Below are 25570 nucleotides of genomic sequence, written 5' to 3' on the forward strand. Positions count from 1 at the left end.
GATAGGCAGCGAGGTAAGAAATACAGCTCTTACGTGTTTACTGGAGAGAGCTGTATGGATCTGCTACAAAACAGCACATGGCCAGTACTCTTTCCTGCATTGTGGTTTCTAATCATCCCACTTACATACCTCAAAAGTTTAAAGAAGCATAAGAAATGCAGCCCAATGGGATACCATCTATGGTGCTGGCCCCCAAGGAGTAACAAGGTTAGTTTTTATGTTTCAGATGTATCCTATGTATTGCAGCAAAGACTATTCATGCTATTTATGAGTAAGGGGGCTTTTCTGCTTAGATTCATAATCTGTTTCTAGAAAAACAGCTCATGGCAAAGTATTCTCTTTCCCAATTCTAAACAGGCAAGGCCATTCATTGCCTATGTTAAAAAAAGTCTTAAGATTTAGGTTTTGATACTTAACTTTTTAGTGGAATAAATAGAAATCAAAGATCATTGGAGGAGAACTTTTCCCCCAAGCAGACAGAATGAACCACACAAACGGAAGGAGTGTAAATGTAGCTGGTTTCAATTTTCTTTTTTTTAATTGAGAGAACCTAATCTTTCCCCTTTAAAAAACCCATTTGAAAGTCCTTCTTAGTTATGTAGAGTAGTAGGAGCAAGCAGTTGTTTTATATGGATTTAGACTCTTAACAGAACCTTCCTTGACTTGTCCTAAGTCTCCTGGATGCAAAGCTAATTAGGTGAGGAGGTAAATCTACTTGCAGAAGAGCTAGGACCTTCTGGGAAAGACTCCAAACCCTAATTCCTGATATCTGAAGTCCTGAGGTCTTTTGGGTTGGATAAAGGTGGGACAAATTCAGGCATTAAAGTATTACTTTGTGAAAAGACTACTGGCCCAGGCTCAATACAAGTAAGGCACAAGGAGAGGGTGAGTTGGGAGAAAGAATGGGATCCTAGCACAGCCAATCAGGCACACTGGATGTGCTTTGGAAATAGCAACTGAGTGCATGTGTGGGTGCATGTGCTTATGTGTATGCTCAAAGCTGGGGCACCCAAGATGGGATTTAACACCAGGGAGGAAGGCCACCTTTTCTTGAAGAAGACTACAGCCTGCTCAGGGACCAACCAGGGCATCATCACTGCTGGACCAGCTCAAGTCTGGAGACCTTCCACAGGGTCCATGTTCAATGGTGATACCATGTGGTGGTCAGACCCAATACAGAGAGAGAACTGGTTACACTCCACTTTTCTTTTCCGGTGACATTTGAGAGTCACATAGTCCACCATAGGACAATCAGCCAGAGAAGGGCAAGTCAGAGTGGCACCTGTTGAATCCACTTCTGGAAGCCAAACTTTCTGGCCTCCTTTTTTGTCTGATGAGGTGTTTTTCAAGGACCCCCTCTGGAGAAAGGGTGTTGGGCAAGAATTAAAGACTAATACTAAGCTTTGCACATTCTAGGAGTTGAACCGCTGAGCTGCCTGGGGTCCTAGGCAGGCTGCACAACAGATTTCGCTGGGAGTTATCTGCCATTTAGATCCACCCCAAGGAGTGTTGCCTTCCTGCTGTAAATTCCCCCATGATTAGGTGTGCAGCCACAGGTAAGGGGGTATAGGCTATTAAACTGGACACCATGATGGAACTTATGTCTCTGGAGAGATTTCAGAGCACACCCTTACTTGGAGACAAAGGACCCAAGCTTCTTGAGGGGAAAAGACCCAAGCTAGCAGGGCCTCTCTGGGGAGGGGAAGGCACAAAGTGAGTTCAGCTTCCATTTCCGGATTCAGGCTCAAAACCATCCTGGCCTTTCCGAAAACAAATGATAAGACATGTGGAACAGAGAAGGGCCCCCAATAAGCTAACCTAACAGTCAAGGGCCCAGACTTCCCTGTGCAAGGTTGTCAGTTCTTTGTCGTGTGATTGCTGTGTCTGTCTGGCCAGCCTGGGGCCCGTGGTCTCTGGAAGCCCAGTGACCATTCAGACCCTGAGGGGCTGCTTCTGGTTTGTGTCAACACAGGAGTTATCTGCTGGAGAGGAACCCTTTTAGCTCACATTTTGGAAGATGGGCAGAAATCATTAGCATCAGACTAGTAAATTAAGCTGCGACAAGCAGGAACCAGAAATTTCTAGAGGTCTGTTCTCCACTTTAACCTTCACTATGCTCACAGAACCCTGGGCATTTTTCCCTCCCACCTCTTAGAATTCTAAGTATGAACTTGAGTCCTTATTTCGTGAAGGTCTGTCTCATCGCTCTAGATTACTGCTTTCCTGTGGGTGGAGATCCTGTCGGTCTGCTAGTCACTTTTTATCTTTATGAAGGCATAGGAAATTGAGGTGTCCCCGCGAACTTTTGGGAGACAATCACCTGTTGATATCCAGGCACAGGGTGAGGAGGTGGTGTCTGGGGCCATTTACAGCCACTTCGTTTGGGGTTAAGGGGCCATATGGACTTAGGGCACATGTGCTCAATGGCAGCTTCAAAGCTATCTCTGGAAGGTACACCCCCCTCACTATTAGACTGGACTGTTCATACTTCTAGGCCTTCCTTGTCATGATCAGCTGGGACAGGTGGATAGAGAAAAAGAACAGTGGGGCCTCCCAGGCCCCAGGAGAGTTAGGGCCAGCGAGGGGAGCAGTTGCCATAGCTTAAAGACATCACCCAAATGGATGAGCTTGGCATCTGGTTGAGAGGAAAGCTGGCTGAAGAGAAGGGCAAAGAATAAAGGTGAAATTGGGAGGTCCTGGGGTGAAATCTGAGAACAGTTTCTGCCACCATCTCCGCCATTCCTGCTTTCCTGGTGCTGAGATGAGAGCCCCATCCCTGAGACTCCACAGCCTCATGTTTCATGTGGAGCTGGGGCTCCCAGGTGTCCATGCCCATCAATAAGGTCATGGGCCTTGAGCCTAGGTTCCAGGAAGAATCAATGTACATCAGCCAAACTTATGAAAGTTTCTTTATGTCAAAGATCCTAATCACCTGCAAACCAAGAAAGAAAGCACTGAAGCTTAAAGTAGAAGCTTAATGGGTGTTTCTGGCTCTCGGGTTTAACTCTCCCCAATGCTGGACTTGAAAGTCCATTATCCCACGCTAACTGGGGATAAGGTAGGGCCTTGGGCCTGGCTCAGACCCACCAGGAAAGACTATGTTGTTTAGACTGTGGTTTGTCTGTTTCTCCTACCGAGTGGCAAGTGTCTGGAGGAGGGATCTGCCATTTGTCCCTTTCTGCATCCCCACAGCCAGCACCCTATACCCACCAGATGCATTTGACCAATGCGCAGGGGATGAAAGTGCCTTCAGAGTGGGAGTCCTTCTAGTGCTGTCACCTGGTTTCTTCTATTCAGGCAAATGTGAAATACAATCATGATATATTGTACAGTGCCAGGGCTATGGCACTGGGCCATGGTGTGTGGACTCCTGTCTCTGTGCTTGACGTGTAGGAGGTAGGAAAAATTGAGTCGTGGGGTGAAGAAAAAGCTGATGGGTTTCAGAAAACCATGGACTGCTAGTGCTAGGAGGGCCCCTTCCAGTCCCCCAAGTTCAAAGACCTCATTTTACATTGGAAGCAACTGTGGCCTGGGGTGGGGGGCGGGGGCTGTGCATTTCCTTAGTCTTGAGCAAGCCATCCTGCAGCTGGGTCCAGTGTGCACTGACACCAGGTGTAGCCAACAGGGGCAGATCCTTGTGACCGGGTAGTCACAGCCTACAATGGCTTCCAAGGCTTATGTGCCTCCCACCAGGTGGGGCCAAATTGGTTTTCACCTCTTCAGGCCCAGGCATAAGGGACTTTGAGAGCCTGAGTCAGCAGAGGCAGCTCATTTTTGGTAGCAGGAGGGCTGCCATTTAAGACCAAAGTACAGAGGGGAAGACACAGGAGGACTTACTCCAGAACACTTTACCCTCCAGAGAACAAGCCCTGGACTGGGGAAGAAGTCCCCAGAGGTCAGGTTGTCCTTCTCTCTGATCATCTTCTGGAGCAACTGCTACCTGCTTCCAACCTTGCCAACTGCTGCCAAGCCTGCCTCCCCCTGCCTGCTCCGTGCCCCCACCAATCTGAGTGGTTCCAGGGCCCATACAGATGCTATTCCAAAGGCAGAGGCAGAGGGCCTGGGCAAGATTTGACAAATCAAAGGGCCTCTTGTACCCATCGAGTGTGAATAGAAATGGCACTTCGGGGGAAACAGCCAGACTCGGGTGTCACAAGAAGTGACCTTGATCTCTGGGTAAAGGTAGACTTTGGCTGTGTGCATGATGAGAAGCAAGAGTAGATAGATGATCAGACCATGGGGAAATAGGATCAGCCTTGTTCCCAGCATAACACGCTTTTCTGTAGAGATCCCTGTCACTCTCCACAACCTACTTGGCAAGAACAAAGGACTGAATCACAAGGAGAGGGAGTGGTAGGGCTCTTGGCCACTCCACTGAGCCAACAGAAAAAGCACTGGGACGGCTTTTAGCACTAATCATTCCCCAAGGACAAGTCAGTGCCAGGGTCCAGGGGTCCTCAGGACCAGAGTCTAGTTGTCCTCTGTGCACCGTGAGGCCCTGCTATGTTTTGGCGGGGGGGTGGGGGTGGGGGGTGTATGGCCTCACCTCGGCTTGGGCCACCTGGTAGAGGGGCAGCTGGTTGCAACTCTATCAGCTGAGAAACACCAGTATTGCTTAGGGCAGAATGACCCAGGTCCAAGGAAAAAACATTGTCTCATGCCTGAAGAAATGGGGGTGAGAGGTGGAGGAAGATTCGAGAGGGAGGAAGTTGAATACACGACCTGACTCATTCCTCCAGTGGGGTTTTTAAGAGTGCATCAAGAATGTAGCATTTCCATATGACCTGCCTGCAAAGAACTCTTGGGCTGTGCTCGCAAATAATGGCTGATCCCCCACTGGGTCACGGTATCCAGTTCTTCCAAACCAGAAACCTCGATGTCATCTTTGACCCCAGGACAGTCAACAAAATCACATCGGTTGCTACTCCACGGTGCCTTCAAGGTGCCCTTCACTACCTCACGCCCACCTTGCAGTCTCCAGAAGAGTTCCCACCCCAGTGGCTAGGTACCTGAGGTGTGCACAGGCTCCCAGCTGGTCTCCCAGGCTCCAGGCTCAACCTTTCCAGTCCATTCCATGCACCACTGACAAGCGATTCTCCCCCCGCCCCCCCCCCCGCCCCCACATCAGCACCCTCCTGCTAGGCTCACAAACCTTTGACAGCTTCCCAATGCCCACAGATTAAAGTCCAAACTCTCTAACTTGGTGTGAGTGACCTGTCGGCAGTCCCCTGCCTCCCCCCTCTCTTGCCTTGTCTTTCTTCTGCAGACAGCCTCCATGCCTGTCTCAATGTTCCTTCCACTGTTCCTAAGCACTTTGTGCCCCCCCCCGCCTCCCCCTCCCCTCACCATTCCCTTCTCCCTTAAGCATCAAATTTCACTCAGATTTCCTTGAAACCCACCTCTGTAGTCATCCCGCTTTCTTTAGGAATCTTAGGGATGGCTTTGTTCCCTCCTGCTGCCTTCTATGGTTGTCTCTGTCCATCTCTCTCCCCAAAGACACTGTAAATTCCTTGAGGGCATGGATTGGCCTCAGCCTTGACCGATGGGCCTTCAGAAGGCTGCTGTGCCCCAGGACTGGTTCTGGGGGATTGCAACCTGCATTCGGAGAGGGGTGCTTTTTGGATGCGCACTGAAATCCAGTGCAGACTAGAAGAAGCCCAGGTGGAGATGACAGGAGTAGGGAGAAAGGATGAGGGGAAAGAAGAGTCTGGGGTGGCTCCATGTGTTCTTGAGGAACAAGGGGACCCTCTCAGTACCCATCAACAGGGAATACCAATACTGCCCCAGCCCCAGTGTGTGGCCCAAGCAGCCGTCCCTGTCTCTGGGTGGAGGAGCACTCATCACACGCAGCTGGGCTTCCCGGGAGCCGCGAGGTACCAGGTGGCACGGCTCTGGGTCAGCGGAGAAGCTGGTGTGGCTGGAAATGGTATCGTGGACACAACAGATCCTGTCGCTCTCAGGGGACTGGATGCCGCAGAGCAACAGAGGGCAACCCTCACTATCCAGAGACAAATGGAGAAGAGTGGGGGGGTGCAGATGTGGGTCAGTGGTGGCAGTGCTTCGCCCCCCACCCCCAGGGGCCAGTGGCAATGTGGGGAGGGCCAGAAGATGGCAAATATCTTCTGTCAAAACTAAAAGACTATCGAGTGATTCCTAAGGTCTCACCCTCTTCAAGCTGGAACCAAATGCCGTTCACAGAGGTCCCGAAACCCCAGCCATGCAGGGTGTGGGTGATACCCGACCTCCTCTGGACTCTCAGGGTCATGGATGGCCTCTGTTGCGGAAGGGGTCGTCTGGGTGCAGACAAGGGGTTGGGATCTGAAAGACGAGGTCCTCTGCCTGGCGGGAAGCCAGGGGAGCTAAGCCTGGTCCCGAGGCTGCCGTGCCTACAGCTGTCCTGGGGCTGGGGTGGCACCTTCCCTTCCTCCAGCTCACGCTCACCTCTCCCTGCCCGCTCCCCTCCCACCAGGGCTGCGGGGACCCCAGCTCAGCTGCCGTTCACGCCAGCAAGTCATAAACGGCGGGGAGAGGCGGGTGGGGAGGTTCAGGGAACAAAGCCACGAGAGGGATGCGGGTCGAGCCCTCCCACGCCAAGCCTGGCCCGTCTGACACTTTGCTGGGAGCCCAGCTCCCTACACTGGAGAGCAGCAGGAAGCCTCACAGCCTTCCCACCCTTGGGGGGCAGGTAAGGGGTGGGGGACATAGGGCGGGAGCTCTCAGATCAGTTCAGATCTGGAACTTTCCTTGGTATCCCTTGACAATAAAAGATTGTCAGGGTGTAAGCCAAATGAGACACACCACCTGTTTTACACAGCACTGTTTTTCATACTGTGGGTCGCAGACCATTAGTGGGTTGTGAAATCAATTTAGTGGTTTACAGCCAGCAGTTTAAAACAACAGATCAAAAACAAAACCCTCTGTGTATCGTTTACAGAAAAGGTAAGTGGGTTTCTTCCCTTCAATGGTACATCTATCTATACCTATATCTGTATCTATATTGTAAATATCTGTACTGGGTGGAGATGAAAAATGAATCTATTTCCATGGTTTGAGGGTCAAAAAAATGGAAGAGCATTGGGTTAGGCTAGGATGTCACTGCTGGACCCAGCTGACTCTGAAGGAGCACAGACAGAGACCAAACCCAAGGCTCAGGTCCTATTGTAGCCTCATGGACCCAACAGCCTGGGATTAGGTGACCACCTTGTTGGGCCCCATCTCGCCTTGAGGTGAGGACATGTGGGGGCCACTGGATGAGCAGGACTGAGACAGAAAAGTCTCCTTTAGAGGACTCTGAGTGTTATCTCTAGCTGTCCAAATATTGTGGCTCTCTATCACTGTGGCTATTCACGTAAGCTTCTGAGATGTACGGACTAGAAAAAGAGCTGAGAAGAACTGGGAGGAACTGGGTAGTGGTGAGGCAGAATGGGAAAACAGGAGTCTGTGGGCAAGTGTCAGCAGCCCTCTGGGTCCTGCTGCTATTTGAGTTAAGGGGACAGGCGGGGACAAGCACGTGTCTCAGCTAAAATAATGAAACCCAAGATCTGCTGGAAGAGTTGGAGGTGCCAGTTCTGGAGACCTCTGTCCTGGCAGATCAACCTCAAAGGGCCCTGCTGGGAGACCCTTAGTGAAAGCACGAGGGGCTGGGGGTGGGAGGTGGACAGGTCCCACCCAACTGCTCAGTTAAACCCGTCACCTCATGAATAAATAAAAATCTTAAAAAAACAAAAACAAAAACAAACCCATCATCTCCGCTAGAAGCAAGCTGCATTGGAGAAAGAGAAAAAGTGTGTAAGACTTTGATCATGCATGGGAAGGAGGCTTCACAAATTAAGGATTAGAGACTAGTGTCCAGGATGCTGAGAGAGAGGAGAAAGAATTTGAATGAGTGTGTGTGTGTGCGTGTGTTTGGGTTGCTGGTGGTGACGGTGCATGGGTAGGAGGATGATGCCCTGTGTGGGGCATCCCTGGATCAGGGTGGTGGGGATGCTACACAAAGACTTGGCATGTTTCACTAAGGAAAAATCCTGTAAGTCTCTAGCACACTACCCTGAATATATACTGCATGCTTAATTGGGATGATTTTACCAACGACTGCAGAATTATTTGTGCTTATTAGCTGCTGTGGAGATGAGAAAGAGGGTGAGTCAAAGTTGGTGCCTGGGGTGTGGGTAGCAGGCAAGAATAACTAAAATTGGGATTCCAGTGTGAAATGAGAGCTCTGGCTTTTGAACCTTAGATATAGTGCGTGTGTTCTTTGATTCTTTCAAAACCCCTGGTTCTTTCCCCGCTGAAAACCTTCTTCCCTCATTCTCCCCACCCTTGTACCTTCACATGCCCCCTCCCTGCTTCCCAGGGCTACCCCTACCCATCTTCCAGCTTTCAACACCCCTGGCAAAAGGTGGAAAAATTCTCTGGACTAAAAGAAGATAGATGTGGCTCTGGTCTAGTCTAGGCTACTTCCCAGGGCCTGGTCCTGAACCCATGGGAACTTCTGTTTACTCCCATTTGGGAGTAACAAGGAAGGATCCTCACTGGCTCACATTCATTACTGAGATCATGTAAGGCAGCAGAAGCTGTCTGTAAGGTGTCTAGCCTGTTATTGTCATTTCCATCAGCCACAGGGACACCCCGAGGTGGCGGTGACTGCTCGGGAGCAGCCATGTCCCACAACTATTTCCACAAGCACTTCGGAGCACTCTTGTTGGCTAGGTGCTATGCCTGGGCTGGGAGGATGCGAGGATGACGGAGGCCAAAACCTTTGCCCTCTAGAAGGGAAGCTTGTCTGGAGTGGGGAAACGTGGAAACAGACATGGGATGGATGGACAGTGCCAACTGGGATGACATCAAGAGTCCAACGGTCTGAAATAGGATTTCACTGTTAGTGTTGCTTTAACATGGGGTGTCCTTTGGAGCTTAGATATCAGTGTGAGTGGGAAACGCTTTCTAGACCCTTGGGAGCATCCTTCAGCTGCCTCAAGTGTGGACTTGACTCAACGAAACTATTTCTTCTGGGCAAAGGATCCCATGGAAAGTGGTTGGAGAAAGGAAACTCACTCAGAAACCACATGGGTTAACATTGGTGGCCTTTTATGAAACAGATCTTAGAAAAATCTGAGACAGCACGTGCCTGCCATCTCTCCCCTCTGGTAGTAGGGTGGAGAGTACTGAAGGACTCAACCAGGATTCTTCATCAATGGTTTGCGTCCCTTTGTTTCAAATTCTGTGCCAAGGATGCCCCAGGGCACCGCAGCCAAGTTCACAAAGAACACCACAGAATATTTGAAAACTTTTGAAGTGAACACAGTGACATTTGCCAGGCGCCATGCTGTAGAGTTGTTCGGACCTGGCTACCTCTTCATGGGACCATCTGGGGGCAAGACAAAGTATCACTGGGACAATAAGGGCATCTTGAGCCGAGAACGTTCAGCAGCCCTTTAAGGGTTTCGTGTTGCATCCGCATGGACACGATCTGACGGACATGTGGCAATGTGCCCGCTCGCAGACACCCCTTCTGCGTGTCCCCCGCTCAGTTTTATCCCTGGCCAGCTCCTTTGAACTTGCCGTTGCTGATCTGTTTCTATAAAATGGTTGTGTGGTGGTTTGGCAGGAGCTTGATCCTCGTTCACAGCTCCTACCAATGGCTCAGGGCCACAGGCAGCCGGGCCCCCTGCCTCTTGGGCCCAGGAAGAAGCACTTAGCACAGTGGCTAACTGTGTCAGATGGACACGGCAGAGGTTGGCCGGGCCCGCCTGTAAGCCGTCGGACAGCGGTGCCTGCAGCCCCTCCCGGCCCTCGTCCTGGGCCTCCCCGCCGCAGATGCCAGCCGGCTGGCTCCCTGCTCGCTCTTCCCTGCCGCCCACCCTGCGGGCCCTGGGGCCGCCTGTCACCCCGGCACCCCTCCTGGGACTGCGCGCTCTGCCTTCTCCGGGCTTCGCTTGACCGTTTGCCTTCAACTGCCGTTGGAATTTTCTCTCTCTAAAATTCTCAGCAGTTGGTGCCCTGGTTCCGCAGCGGCGTGGGCTGGACTGCCAGGCCCCGAGGGCGAGGTCCAGCGCATCGCATCGCCCATCCTGCGGGCACCGGGCAGCCCGCGCGCTGGAAGAGCCCGGGGAGGTTGTGAGGACGCAGTGACGAGCTTAATAAAACTCCGGCGTGGGTTCCGGCCGGTCCAGGCCACCATGCCACACCCTCTCGTCACCGCCTGGTCATTTTCCGGGGGGGCTGTCTCTGCCGTAGCTGAAGAAAAACTTGATGGAGCAGCCTTGGCAGGCCCAGCAGACAAGATTCGTGGCCCGGGGGACTCTGGCCTCCCCGTGTGGCCCCTGTCCTGCCCCCCTCGGGCTCCTGGATCTTTCCAGGCAGACCACCGGTGGAGTACCTCCAGCCCAGCGATGGGGCAGGGCTGCACAGGGATTGATGTGCTGATTCAATAATCATTTTCCCTCCTCAGGGCGACAGAGGAGACCTACATCTCCAGGGTGGAGGTGTCCCCTTCTCCCCATCCCCCCATACCATTTTAGAGATGGACAGAGGCTTGGCCGCCTCCATTTTTTAAGTACCTTAAATATTGGAAAAAAGAAGAAAAATGCCAAAAATTGGTACAAAAAATTGTAGGCGGTATATTCTATTTAAATACTTAATAAAAAAAAAAGGCTTCAACAACATTCATATAAATATAGTGGTTAGATTGACCCTCATTTGGACAGAAGGTTCACTGTGTACGGTTTGAGGTCCTTTGTGAATGAGATTCAGAATGTATGGCACTCTGGTGCTCTGCTCCCCTTCAGCTCCATGTTAGGTATGGGTGCCCTTGGTAGTGGTGGTGGGTTTCCTCCTGCTGGAGGGTTCCTCCCCACTCCCCTGGGGAGACAAAGGCCTTCAGACCAACCCTGTGCCTCTGGGCTGGGGAGCAGAGCCCTCAGGCTGGCCTGGCCTGGACAGGGAGGGTCTCCCTGCTGGGTTGGGCTGAACATCAAACAGAGGGACATACCTGAGCAGTGTCTAGGACACGGTGCCTCCTTCTCCTGGTATCTCCTCCTCCTCTGATCCTCAGACTCATCACTGGGCCAAGGAACTTCTACAAATGGCTTCTCCTTGGGCCTGTGGTGCTTTCAGACCTAAGAAATAGCTTCACCATTAGGGCCAGCTTTCTGCTGGTTTCCTTCTGTGATGATAGCGGCCATCAGTTCACCCCATGGCATACCTCCGTTGGCCAGGCATTGTGTAAAGAGCTGAAAATACAGTGATTATTCTCCTGGATGGGCTGAAGGTTGATTTGGGAGAAAAGAAGTGTGTGTGAGTCACGTCCACATAACCAAGAATGCTTTACTCCAGTTGTGACCAAACCACAGTGGAGGGGCCGTCCACCCAGTGCTGGGGTTCCTGAGAAGGCTCTGGAACAGAGGGAGCCTGAGCTGAATCCTGATGAGGAAAGGACATAGCCAGGCCTGGAGTGGGCTGTGAGAGAATCCAAGGGATGGGGGCACCCAGCTTGGGCCAAGGCAGAGTGTAACAGAGCCAAGGGTGGAGAAATTGGGGATGCTGAGAATTGAGGGAGCAAGTGGGAGGTGGGTGTAGAGAGGGAATGAGAAGGTGGGGGTCTCATCCTGTAGAAACTGGTGAGCAGCAGGAAAGCGAGGGGACCTGGTGGGTGTTTTGGGTGAAACTCTTTGCTGCAATCTGCAGGGACAGGTCTAAGTGAGAGCATGAGTGCAGGCCTTGGCAGTGGACGGGGCAGCAGATGAAGCCCTAAGTGAGGGGCTGGCGAAGGGCAGGGTAGGGCTCAGTGGGAGGAGATGGGTGATTGTATATGTAGGGGTGGCCCCTGGGGATAAGCCACTGCTTAAGGAAGGAACAGAATTGGTAGGTGGGGAAGAGAATTGGGAGGTGGGGTGACCATGACAAGGTGTCTTGTGGCCTCAGGTGGGGTTGGGGGGATGGGAGTGTGGTCAGACCAGGCTAACCCTGGGCATCAACACTTACGGGGTTTCTGTCATAAGAGCCAAGGAGGGAGGCAGCTGGGAGGGTGAGAGGAACAGGGGGAGAGGAGAGATCCCTGGGGACAGGTGCGTCAGGGACAGGCCGAGGAGCCGGGTGATGGCAGGGGGCCAGAATCGGAGGGAGGAGAGCTTGGTGGAGAATCCAGAGGGCACGGTGGGTGGGCTGTCCCTCATATGCCCACTCAGACAGTCTGTCCCACCAGCCAGGGCAAGAGCTCTCAGGGCTGGTATCCCCCTACAGTGCCTGCCTCACACTGTGCCTGACACACAGTAGGTACTAAATTATTGTTCAGTCCCCTGAATGAAACATAGCACAGAGCCCCGTGAGAGGAGGGCTGAGAACATCCAGTGGATCCGGCAGTGGAGGCATTTCTGGGGGAGAGCTGAGAGCGGAAGCCAGATTTCAGCCGAGCAAGAGAGGGATGGAGGAGGCCAATTTTTTGGGTGGAGGTGGGTTAGGTGATGGGTGAGGAAATAGAAGACAAGTCTCTCTATTCTTTCTAGCAGCTTGGCCATGACAGGAAGGAGAGAGAGTGCAAGACTATTGGTTGAAGCATTTTTTGGAAATTAAAAATAACTTCTATTGGCTTCCCCTGTGCCCCCAAACACTGCCTGTTGCTTATAGAAATGCTAGGATAACGAAGCAAAAATATAAAAATCACCTGTGATTCCATCCACTGGCAATGTATACTGTTGAGCCTTGGAGTCATTTCCTGACTTTTTTGTTGTTTTTTAGTAGTAATAGTATCACACAGTACGTTCTTATTTTGCATCATACCCTCTTCCCGTACTATTTCTTGAATGCCTTCTTCTGTCTGAGCTATTTTTCTTCCAAAACGTCCTTTAAAATTCTACCTAAATGGTCCAAATGGTTTAAAACACGAAAGATACAAAAGTGATCACTTGCCTCTGAGCTGCTCACTCTCTTTGCCCTGGAGGCAACTGGTATGCCAATAAGGGTATTACCTCCAAACTGGTGACTCCATGCTATTCCAGTGCATGCATATTTCAAAATTTGTTTACATAACTTCTCCTCTTAGATATTTAGACGTTACCTCGTTTTATTTTGCTATCGTGTATAAGGCTATAATGAACATTCTTCTAGCTAAATCCTTGCACACATACCTTATTTTCTTAGAACTACGTTTCCAAAAGTGGAATTTCTGGGTCAGGATGTAGAACCACAACAGAAAGCTTGCAATGCCAGCTTTTACAAAACTCCAAGGAAATCAATGTTCGTTGATGGTCATGCTGTAGAGCATGAGAACATTCCTCTCCCCCCACTTCCCGACCCTCCTCCATCTGTCGTATCCACACTCACTTCCTCCACTCAGTGGGTGAAAGCTTTGCGTGAGAGCCCCCAGCCGTTGTTGCTGCGAGCTGCATTTTAGGAGAAACAAATGGCACCATGGGGGACAGTCGAGGGGCCAGGTGTTGCAAGGGCAGTCCCAAGTTTGGGAAGCGCTGGAGAAAAAATAGGACTAAGTCAAGACACAGGTGGCTGCATGGTCAGTGAGCCCAAGCCCGGGGACGAGGCCCTTCATTCTCAGAATTTTCAGAAACTCCCTGACCATGAGGAGCGGGAAGCTTTGAGAGAACTGGAGGAACCTGTAGGCGAGGTCCAGGGACAACTGGTACATGGGCTGGGCTTCTGTTTGTTCTCCTCCTTTTAAGAGGCAATACTGCGGGTTCTTTACTGACAGCATCTGGGTGCACTGGGAGGGTTTCCAGGAACAGGGTGGAGGGGGGTGAATGGTCTTTTGAGTGAGTGCAATCCCCCTCTCCCTAGACTTTGCCCCTGACATAGGCTTTGAGGGGAAAGCATGTGTCCTTGTGCCCCCAGATGCAGGGCTGCATGATTCCTGATTGCAGAAAGGAGGCGGAGGGCTGCTTGCAACATGTGCCAGCTAGAGCACTGAGGAAACCTGCCATTGCCTCATTGATCTGTTCCCAGCCTTGCAAAATCGGCACTGGAGGGGAAAGCGGGCTGTTGGAGGGGCTGTATATCCTTTTGCATTCACCCTGCCTTAGAGACTCTCTGGAAAGTCCCTGCTTCTACCATGCTGCCCCCAAAGGGAGTTGCTTCTCTTTGGCCTTTTTTTTTTTTTTTTTTCCCCACACTGGGGACGCCAGGCCATTTTCCAGACTAGAGTTTTCTTTCTTTCTTTTTTTTCCCCCAAAAGAGATACAAAGAAATAATATAATTTGGTTTACAGTATGAAGTTACTTGTCTTGGGTTAGGATTGCTGGAGGTTGCCCTGCCTGGCTGCCAGCTTGACTCCTCAGTTTCTGAGGCCACATTTAACCCCTGCCCACCCCCCACCCAACGCACCTACCCTCAAGGACTGTCAGCTCCCTTGAAATTCACACCCCAGGGAGCTGGCCAAGGTTGCAAGTCCTCAATCTCTGCAAATTTGGAGTAGGATCTTGCTGCTGCAGCTCACTTGTTCCCCGGTTATTCTCGTGGATAAGTCTTTTCAAATACTGATTTTTTTTTCTCTTCTCTGAGGCCCTGCTTTTTGTCTCAGGCACCATTTCCAGAGCCTGCACCCCAGCTAGGTTCTATATTGATCTCTGCATTGAGGGTACCAGGGCTGCTATAACCAGTTAGCACAAACCAGGTGGCTTAAAACAACAGAAATGTATTATCTCACAGTTCTGTAAGCCAGAAGTCAGAAGTCAGGGTGTCAGCCAGGTTGGTTCGTTCCAGAGGCTCTGAGAGAGAGAACATTCCATGCCCCTCCTCTCTCTCCTAGCTCCTGGTAGCTGCTGTCCACCCTTGGCTTTCCTTGGTTTGTGGATACGTCACTCCAGCCTCTGCCTCTGTCTTTATATGGTGTTTTCCTCTCTGTATGTGTCTTTAGGTGTCCTCTCTTCCTCCTATAAAGACAAGAGTCACTGGATTTAGGTCCCATCCCATCCAGTATGATCTCATCTTAGCTAATTACATTTGCAAAGACCCTATTTCCAAATAAGGTCACATTTTGAGGTTCTGGGTGCCCATGGACTTTTGAGGATCACCAGTCTACCCACCACACTGTCTCGGTCTTCAGACCCTTCCATCCACCAATCCACTCCACACACCTTGTCAGAGCCATTTTTCTCAAACTGCGCTTAGCAGGAGAACAGAACCCTCCCTCTGAAACCTCCAGTGACTTCCCACTGCCAACAGAGTAAAGTCCTATCTCCTTAGCTCGGCTTTATATGACTCCCCCTAGTCTGGTCCCAGCTTTTTTTTTCACATCCTTTTCCCCACTGTCCTACACACACTCTGCAGTCTCGTATGCCATGGCACGTGCTGGAGGGGCTCTTGCTTCCTGCTCAGGCCTCTGTCCCTTGCCTAGATGCTCTCCTTCTCAAGCATCCAAGTCATGTTAAAACTTTTTACTCTGATAAGGACATGGCTAGCCGGTCGAGGTCACAGGCTCAGCTCTACCCACAGACTGGCTTGATGTGATGAGCCACCGCCCCACTCTTCACCACCCCTCAGTGTGGAGCGATGCTACTCTCTGCCGGAGTGGCATTTTTACCCAAAGAGGAGCCCATGTCTTATACTTCTTTGTGTCCTTGGATTTGAAAATGATGTACTGAGTCTTGTGGCTTCTTGGCTGATGACTCTGGGTGCTGCTGCTGTGAGCACACGAGGGATTTAGACCCCAAGTGACTGGGATGCTCATGGTTCGGCGCTTTGACTCCATGCCTGCAACCCTGCGATGTGTGACACAGATGAAGAGCTCTATGCTGAGATGAAATGAGGGGAAGGAGACAATGGCTGCTGCTTTGAGAGTCCAGGGCAGTGGTCTTTCAAAGGAAGAGACAACGGGCAGAACGGTGCAGGACCGTTCCCTGGGGCTGGGTGCCGAGGGGCACAAGGCTCAGTGGGAAGAGCTGTAGCCCTAGCCAGTATCCAGCGGGTACCCTCCTCTGGCCTCCCTGCTGGGGGGCTGGCGAGCAAGATGGCTTGATGGGGGTAGGGCTGGGGAGGGAGGTAAAAAGGAGACCTAGAGCGCAGTGAACAGCAGAGCTTCCAACTCCTTTCACTATCAGATTTCACGGATACTCCGAAAACTTGAAAGTAACAAGGAGGTTTTCACTCCAATGCTTGATGCTAGTGTCTTTTTCTAGCCTCTCCTAAGTGGCAGTGATCGACCATTGGCAACTGGCTCTTCCATTTCTCTTCCAAAGCACTGGGTCTCTCTGGAGACACATGAGAAACGTAGTTCATCTGGAAGCAGGTTCCTCTAAACTTTCATGGCTCCTGTACTCTGTCTTTTCCCTTCTGCTTATGCCTCAGTTGCATCAAAACCCCACAGGCATTGTCTCTGGGGATCAAGAAGTGACCCACTCAAAAAAGAATATGGTGGAGGTGTAAATAATTGGAGAGTTTGGGCAGATGCTCAAGGTGTGAGTGGCAGGCCGAGCCCTCTGACCTGTGACAATCTGCATTTCAGGTACCAGGATGTTTTGTAACATCAAAATCGTAGAAACCACCAGGGCCCTTTCTTGCTGGGTCTTGGCAATACTCCTTCATGTTGTAGGTTTAGAAACTGAGGCTAAAGAAAATAACACGAGGCGAGGAAGAATGCCTGCCCCTGGAAATGTTTATGGACAGCTTGTAATAGTAGCTCTGCTCCTTACTCTGTTGACTCCTAACTCCTCATGCACGGTTTCACCTGGTTGGGTTCAGAAAATATCTATGTTATTGTAAAAAAGCAGTAAACCCTTGCTTCCATTAAACAATTATATTTTCTTAGACATCTCATCTAAAAGGTTTGCCAGTTTTCTTCCTGACAAATTGCCAATTTGGCCATTTCGGCAGCCAACATTCTACAAAGGGGATGGATTTAGTCAAATTTCCTTTGTCAGTTAAGTATTTTGTGCAGCATATTTGCTTCCAGGTTCTAAAGGCAATTTTGCTCAGGTTCAAATAAAACAAAAAACCCCAATCAAACAAAGAAGAACGACCCAAGTTTGAGTTATTCTTGTCCGTATACATAAAGAATATACATGAGTTTGAAATGTTTTGAGAATCAGGAAAAGGAAAAGGATGATTGTGCTCTTAAGCAGTGATTTTATTTTACTGCTCCCTGATACTGGAATTTACCATCTACCTGGGACAAAAGTACAAAGAACATTTGACACAATGTAAAACATGAAAAGATCTTTCAGTGGGTTAGTGTCCCTGTTGTGACTCAGAATTATTCATTAGATTTTTTTTTTTAAAAGAATGCACGTGCCTAGGCAGGCTCCATAGCATAGCCCAGTGCCATTGCTCTACCCTAGGAGGTTGAAGCCCATGTAGTCCATGAACATCGCTCTCTTGCCAATAGCTGTTTCCATCAATGGGGGCTGGGCTGATCCAACTCTAGTCTTATTTCCGAAACATCCAAGGATTCTAGGTAGTTGCTTCTGTGTTTCTTTTTCCAACTAGACAGTGAATTCCTTGAGGGAAAGGATGATGTCCACTTGGCTTTGCATCTGTAGGGACCAGCTCAGTAATTGGCTCATAAAAACACTGATAAAACACAGTAAATTTTTAATGAAGTAATTAAAAAAAAAAAGCAAGGTCCTCTATAAATGTAGGACATTATACGCCTCTATTTTGAATGTTTGGTAGGAGTTTGCCCCAGGATTGGGACCCTGACTCCTAGCGGTGCTGCTACCTGGGGATCCAGGACTTAGAGAGGAGATGGAATTCTGATGGAAAGGGTAAAGCTAATGGGAAATTGGGGCATGGATGTTAGGGACCTACAGCAGCTGTAACAAATTACACCAAGATGAGTGGGTTAAAACAACACAAACTTACCATCTTAACTGTTTTGGAAGTCAGAAGTTCAAAGTGGATTTCCCCTGGGCTAAAATCTAGGTGTTGGCAGGGCTGTGTTCCTTCCAGAGGCTCTAGAGAAGAAGAGTTTTCTTGCCTTTTTCTAGGAGACCCCCACATCCCTTGACTCATGGTCCCTTCCTCCACCTTCAAAGCTAGCATCTTCAAATCTCTTTCTGATTCTGACCCTGACCCTACTCCTGCCTCCCTCTTTCAACTTATAAGGACACTTGAGATTACACTAGGCTCAACCAGATAATCAAGGATAACTTCCCTATCTCGAGGTTACCTGATTAGCAGCCTAAATTCCATCTAAGATGTCCATGTAACTCCCTCTTTCCATGTAACATATTCACAGGTTCTGGGGAGTAAGGCATGGAGGGCTTCTGGCGGGGAGGCATTATTCTGTCTACCACAGAAGGACACTTGGGGGTCATAGAGTCCAGTGTCCTCGTGCTACTCTTGAGGAAACTCGAGCTCACAGAGTTCCTATGAATTCCAACTGTTTCCTCCATGGGAGGGTAATCTTCTGAGGCCAAATCATCTGCACCTAGAGCCCTAAGCCAGACTCAGTGGGAGGCCACTGGCTTTCTCTTCCTCCAGGTCTTCCTTCTACACCTGTGCCTCGTCGCTTTCCTGCCCTGTCTGGGCGGTGAGGGGTGGGGGGGATTGCCAAGGTGTGTGTGTGTGTGTGTGTGTGTGTGTGTGTGTGTGTGTGTTGGGTGGTATGGTACACCTGACCCATGTCCAGACTGAATGCAGAGTGGTCATTTCATGGGGTCAGAAAATGGATTGGACCCATCCATAAGAGCCCTGTCATTTTGGCAGAAGTGTGAGCTCTTACAGCTGCCAGGTACCTAATTGGGGCGTTGAGCTCTGGGAGCAAGGGCCCCAAGAGTCTGAAATCCTGGAATTTCCTTCCTAGGGCATCCACAAGGGAAGAGAAAGAGGGTGATCCCCAACTGATTGGTTTACAACTGACAGTGATATTGTTGCCAGGAGAGCTGCTATGGGTTTCTCAGCCTGGAGACTGTTGGGCCAGGGCCAGTTCCTGGCAAAAGAGAGTTCCTGCTGCTGAGTGTCCTTTGAGGAAATTCTGGTGATTCTGGCATCAGTGTTCAAGTTTATGGCAGTAGGTAGTCCAGGAGGCACAAGAGCAGGTCTCCCTTCAAGGTCAGGGCCAGAGGAGAAGACACAGGAGGACTTCCTGCGTGAGACATCTACTTGGAAAGAGCAAATCATGATCTGGGGGAGCAGATGACCAGGGGAGGGGCTCAGGTCTTGTTCTTAGAGTCTCCTCCTTCCATGTCATTCCATTCTATGTTGAAGGCTACCCCCTTTACCCTTACCATATAACAAGAGCTGGAAACCCAACAAGATCCTGGCCTTTGGCCAAGGACATGAGGGCCTAAGGACCTTGCTTGGAAAGTGAATTTCTCAGAACTCTGGGAACTTGCCAGTCTTGGGAGGAAGGTGGGGTGATGCTGAAGGGTGGGTAGACAGGACCACTGAGCAAGGCAGGCCAGGCATCTGGAGGAGGCTGATGTGGTTCTGTGAAGCACACAGGGGCCAAAGTGTGTGCCTGGGAAAGTCACCTCAGTGTGGGACTCCAGAGCCCCCCTCCATCCCTAGTGGCTGATAGGCGGTGAGAAGAACCCTGACCTGATCCCCAGAGGTGGCAGTAAAGAGAGAAAGTGCCTACCACCCAGGCAGGAGGCCAAGTCCTGGTGTTCAAGCGCCAGGGGATGTTGAGATGACCATGAGCGTTTCTTCATTGAGAGAAAGTCTCTAGCCTGATATGGACCATAAGCCCTAGCATCCACAAAAGAGACAGAGCTTAGGGCCCAAAAAGGCAGAGGAAGCTTGCAGGAAAATGTGTGTGGATGAACCCAGGGACAACACTTGGAAATGGGCCTGAGATTTGGCTGAGGCTGAGGCTGAGGCTGGTTGCTCTGTTGATTATGGTAGTCAAGGACGACAGAGGGTTGAGAGGCAGGAGGTGCTTCTGAGGAGACAAGGAAGAACGAGGAGGGGGTATTCATCAGCCTGAGGGACATTTCTTTTGTGGCTCGGTCGGGGTGACCAGGGATGCTCACCGGGCAGTGAGGATGGAGCCCAGCGATGGAGCCTGGCCTCCACAACGGTGCTGAAAACCTGCCAGCCCTGGGGAGGAGAGAGGCTTGATACACTTTGTCTACACCTCCAGCTGCAGACAAGATGGCAGGGTGCCTGCCTTTCCCAAGGAGAGTCAGTTGAGAAGCACAGGAGCCATTGCCCCTAGGGCAGCCCCTGGTTCCTACCTGCCTGGGCCTTCGACAGGCTCTCAGAGGTGAGCCCTTCTAGTGGAAATGAATCCTAAAGAAAGGACAGATTGCCACCCTGTAAGCTCCCTGGACTTGTAGCCACCTGAGGCTCCCGTGCCCTTTCAGAGGCTCAGTAGCAGCTACTTGGTGCCTTGCCGGGCTCCTCTGTCAGCGGTTCCTGGCATGGGAAGGCTGAGAACTAAGATTCTCCTTTGGGAACTTGGTGTTTGGCCCGAAAGTATGCAGTGACCTATGATGGCTCTTTCTTTTTCTCTTGGGGCTCCTGACAGCCTCTGAGATGGGCAAACTGGCATAAGAGAACTCAGCAGAAATGGAGGGAAAAGTGAGAGGTAAGGTTTCTGGCTGTAATGAGACTATGAGGGGGGCAGCCTCTAAGACCCTCTTCCTGGTAGATGAGAGCTGGAGGGCCCTGGAAAGCCCACCAAGGAACCCCACGGCCTCTGGGCAAAGGGCGGCCCCTTTGGGACTGATGAGTTCATCTGTATTTGTGTGTTTCTCAGAGGGACCCTGGCTGGCCACTCCGGTGTCACTGCCTGTGAGTGGAGACTGGATCTTGAGCAGAGAATGTCTGCAGGTCCTGGCCTGGCACAAGGAGAATCTCCAAAGTTAGGGGATGAAGTTGAGCATTTCTGGGAGCTGGAGTGGGCCTGGCTGAGACATCCCAGTGGTCAGCATGGTGCTATCAAGTTATGTCTGGTCTCCTGTGAACTAAGAACTTATGAGAAAGAATTCATTTCTAGAATTTCTGTCCCCAAAGCACGAGTTAAATATCCTGGTTTTTCACCCAGTTATAGGCACAGGGGCTTGATAATGGTCATCAGGTGGTATGTTTGAGAACCTGGTCTGCCAAGACCAGCATCACTATTTTAAAGTTCTAGCATGTATCCAACTGGCTATTGTTTTAGATAAGCTCAAGTATGGTTTGTCAAGGTCTATAACATAGCCATCAGGATCATTTGTAACCACATCACACGTACAGATTCACTTGGGAGGTGAAGCCACTGTCACTGGATTCAGCATTTTCAATCCAGAGCAGCTTGTGTAAAAAGGCAGAGGGTAGCCATTAAGCACATGGACTCTGAGCCCTACTACCTGGGCTTGGGTCCCTACTTGGCCTCTGTGACCACAGACAAATGCTTTATTCTTCCTGTTCCTTGGTTTTCTCATCTGTAAAATGGGGCTGAATCATAGGATTGCTGTGAAGGTTAAATGAGTTAATAGATGTGAAACGTTAGCACTGTGCTTGACGGGGCTGAGGACTCCTTGTTAATGACTAATTATTATCCCTAATTTTATTTCAGTTCTTAAAAACTGTATTCCCTTTGTGGGATTCTATAGTTTTTTTTTAAGGAAAATTTACTCCTTTTCCCTGACCTGACAGCATGCCTGGGAAACAAGATGGTTTGTTTTGGGACAGATGATTCTGGCAAGACGTTAGGGATAATACATGGGAATGGAATTTTTCAGTATCTTTTAATCAATACTCAGCATTAAGCCCTGTGCCCTTTATGACAGTGTGAACTTGGTAAATGGTCGATAAATCATTTCAGTACATTCACCAAATCATTTTTGGTTGTTTCTAGGTCCAGAGTCTGGGAAAAATGTCATTGGAGAGTAGCTAGCATGGAGATCCTACAGTTTCCCTCCCTCTACTGTTCAGGTATCCTCTGGAGCTGGGAAACTGGCATATAAAAATAAGATTTTAAAGCTGCAATGGAGTATATTCTGTTTCTTTCAAAACTCTTTTCACATCCTCCCTGGCAGAGAGGCCCACCTGTTCTCCTATCAACAGTGAAGGATATAGTAGCATCGTATAGAGCCTGAGGTCTGTGCTGAGAGCCTGATGGTTGGAGCCACTTCCCTGCCTGTCTCTTCCAATTGATGGGATAGTGTCTATAAAAATGTCTTGAAAGTATGAAAAGTGGCAAATTGGCCTTCACAATAAACAGAACTTAATGTAACATATTTCAAAATTTTAAATCTCAATGAACAAAAGCTATCTCTAATGCTTTCTTTTTCAGGGCAAATTTCTTGGCATTTACACACCTTAAATGTTTTACTATGATCTTGGGGGGGGTTGTTATCATAATAAAGAAGCTTTCATTTATATAAATCTTTTGATATATTTGCATCTAACAACTCATTGTACCTCACCCCCCAAGAGAGGTGGGGTGTGGGTGTGGAACAGAGGTCCTTATCTTGCGGCTTGCAAATGGAACCTGTTAGATTCCCTCCCCTAACCCGCAACTCCCCATCCTCCCAAACCCTGGGCTGTTAGGTGCTCCTTTGAATGGAGAGATACAGGAAGGACAACTTCTGAGCTTCTGATGGCTGGAGGAGGGGAGGACCTTAGGGTCCTGTGCAAAAACTGGCCAAGACCCAGTCTGTCCTGGGATGTCCTTTCCCTGAGTTAATGGCATGGGGACTCCCCAGTAGCTGTTGACCCAATTGATCCACTCCATTGTGAGAAACAGACTCTGCTTCTCTAGTGTCCCAAATGGATGTTGGGTGGCAGCGGGGACACGGGACAACAGTTGAAGCTGTGGAGACAGGCTTGTTTATTTTAAAGGAGACTAGAGTGGAATAAGAAAAGAGAGTCCCATCCAGATGATAGTAAACATGATAATGGCTTTTGAGTGCTTATTACCTACCTGGTGCTGGCTACCCAGTGCTCTCATTGGGTATGGATTTCTTAAGTCGCAAACCCAGGTGATTACAGAACACTTCCTACAACTCAATTTGTATCTAGAGCTCTCATTTTGTTGAATAGTGGAAACTTCATTCATGATCATTCAGCCACTCTGAGTTTTCTGAGCATGCTTGGGATGTAGCAGCTTTATTCCTTCGCAGCCTATCACCCTTGTCTCTAGGGATTTGCCCCTGAGATCTGAGAGCCTTAACAGTCATTGGGGCTGGGGAATGACCAGGGAGAGGGGAGTGGTAGTTTTGGGAGCTATTCCCCTGGGTCCCAACCCTGACAAATTTGAGATGCCTGTGGGCCTTCTCCCTGCCACTTCTGTCTGTGATCATCTTGGCTTCCCCCTCCTAAACTTTATGAGATGGCAGGCCCTCTGTGTCCATTTCAGCCCTTGGACAGTATTGCTTTGGGCCTGTGGGCATGTTCTCTGGCCTGACTACTTGCCTTGGTCCCCAGGAGCCCATGTGGGCTTTGGGTCACTCTTACTGTGCTCTCAGCTTAGGTGCTGGCCTTGCCCTGGCAATACCCTTGCCCTCCAAGGTGTAGATGTGGTAGAGGCAGGAATAGGGATACTTCTAGCAAGGTTATTCCAAAACTATTTTTATGCCAGGACTCGGCCTTCCAATCCGTTCTCCAAAGACCGTGTTTGGTTTCTCTTTGTACCTTGTCCCTAATAACTCAGCCCTGAAGGCAGTTAAGTGGCCACTGCCCAAAGAAGAGAAGGAGTGGAGGACAATGTTGTAGAGTCATGTGTGTTGCTTGCACTTTCTCATGGCCTCGACTATTCTCATGTGTTTGCCGCATGCTGGTTCTGTGACCAGTAAAGTGGAGGTACACACAGAGGGAGGTCGTTTGTCCCCTAGCACGAGCTGGTAAATGGCAGACATTTGGTAAATGGTAGAAACATGAGTTTCTTTGCTCAAGCTCCTGGTCTGCTTGGCACCCCAAACCCTGATCTCTACAATGAATGCATTCATGGGGGAGGGGTCTCTTTTAGGGCCAATATTGCAGGGTCTTGAGCTTTTCCTTATTCTTCAGTGCTCCTTTAAAAGTAATGATTTTTTAACAGCTAGAAATGTGTACCTCTTAATTTATTTTGCCCACAGCCACCAGTTTGTATTTATGAGTGTTTTTTTTTTTTTATCATGTTTTGCTACTTTGGGTCCACATATAAGTGAAATTATATGATATATATCTTTCTCTGTCTGACTTATTTCACTTAGCAGAACACCCTCTAGGTCCAACCATGTTGTTGCAAATGGCAAGAACTCATTCTTTTCTATGGCTGATCAGTATTCCATTGTATATACACACATATATATACCACATCTCCTTTATCCATTCATCTATGGATAAACACTGGGTTGCTTCTATATCTTGGCCATTGTAAATAATGATGCAATAAACGTAAGAGTGCATATATTGTTTTGAATTAATGTTTTCATTTCCTTTGGATATATTCCCCAAAATGGAATTGCTGGATCTTACAGTACTTTTATTTTTAATTTTTTGAAGAACCTCCATATTGTTTTCCATAGGGCTGCATCAATTTACATTTGCACCAACTGCATGGGGGTTCCTTTTTCTCCATAACCTCACAAACACTTGTTATTTCTTGTCTTTTTAATTCTAGTCATTCTGACAGGTATGAGGTGATATCTCATTGTGGTTTTGATTTGCATCTCCCTGATAAGCGATGTTTAGCACCTTTTAATGTGTCTGTTGGCCGTCTGTATGTCTTCTTTGAAAAAAAAAATGTCTAGTTGGGCCCTCTGCCCACTTTTTAATCAAATTGTCTGTTTGCTTTTGGTGTTGAATTTTAGAAGTTCTTTATATATTGTGGATATTAACTCCTTATCAGATATATTTATCATTTATCATTTGCAAATATCTTCTCCATTCACTACTTTTTTTTTGTTTTGTTGATGGTTTCCTTCATTGTGTAAAAGCATTTTATTTTGATGTATAAAAGTAAATTTAATGATTAAATTAAAAATCAATTCTCTATAGACTTTCTTAGGAATTTAAAAACACACCTCAAAGGATTCAGAAGTCCCAGAAATCCTCTGTGTGCACCCTCTGGTTAGACCTGCCTTTCCTGAAGTAACTGAATTCAAGTTAATAAATGATTTTCTATCCATTCTGTGGTGTTGTGACTTAGTTACTAATTTTTGTAGTATTACTTCCTACTCTTCAAATGCATTGTTGTTAGTTTATATAAGTTTCTATGGGCTAGACTTGGAACCTTAACACAACCAATTGCATTATTTTTTTGGGGAAAATGTGTTCTGATTACTTCATCCAAGGTATAGACATCTTTTTAGAACTCAATCCAGTTTTTGGTAGGAAACTTCTTTTATTCTGATATTAAATATCTGAAAATTGTTTCTCTGGCACACAGTTTGAGAAAAATGTGGTATATATATATATATATATATATATATATATATATTAAGAGCTTTGTGCCTGCAATAGTTGTACTATTGAAAAATGCAGGCATGAAGTTGATATAACAGGGTGGATTATAAGAAAAATAGGTTAAGAGAAATGGACTTCTTTTCTCCTCCTCAGCTCAGAAAAGAGAGGCTGGCATTGGGTTTCTTTATTTCCTTTTTCTAAGGTTTTTGTTTAGTGGTGATGACTTGTAGTGTGTGTTGTAGGAAAGCCAAAGGGCTTAGGTGAAACTGAACCCCTTAGTGGCAGGTAGAGGAGGCCCACCTTCAAC

The 25570-nt window shown here is 48.9% G+C and overlaps 1 long non-coding RNA gene across 3 annotated transcripts; it reads left to right on the top strand.

Annotated features, from left to right (window-relative positions):
- Positions 1-17182: 17182 nt before the first annotated feature.
- Positions 17183-24985, top strand: LOC140617361 (uncharacterized). 3 transcript variants are annotated; one of them, XR_012017610.1, is made up of 5 exons: positions 17183-17398; positions 19910-20152; positions 20417-20476; positions 21731-21807; positions 21912-24985. It is a non-coding gene; the product is annotated as an uncharacterized lncRNA (long non-coding RNA). The 3 variants fall into 3 exon arrangements; XR_012017604.1 differs by lacking the exon at positions 17183-17398 and having other exon boundaries at positions 18683-20152; XR_012017605.1 differs by lacking the exons at positions 17183-17398; positions 20417-20476 and having other exon boundaries at positions 18683-20152.
- The last annotated feature ends 585 nt before the right edge of the window (positions 24986-25570 follow it).

This window comes from Canis lupus, chromosome 2 (genome assembly GCF_048164855.1).
Source record: "Canis lupus baileyi chromosome 2, mCanLup2.hap1, whole genome shotgun sequence".
NCBI lineage: Eukaryota > Metazoa > Chordata > Mammalia > Carnivora > Canidae > Canis > Canis lupus.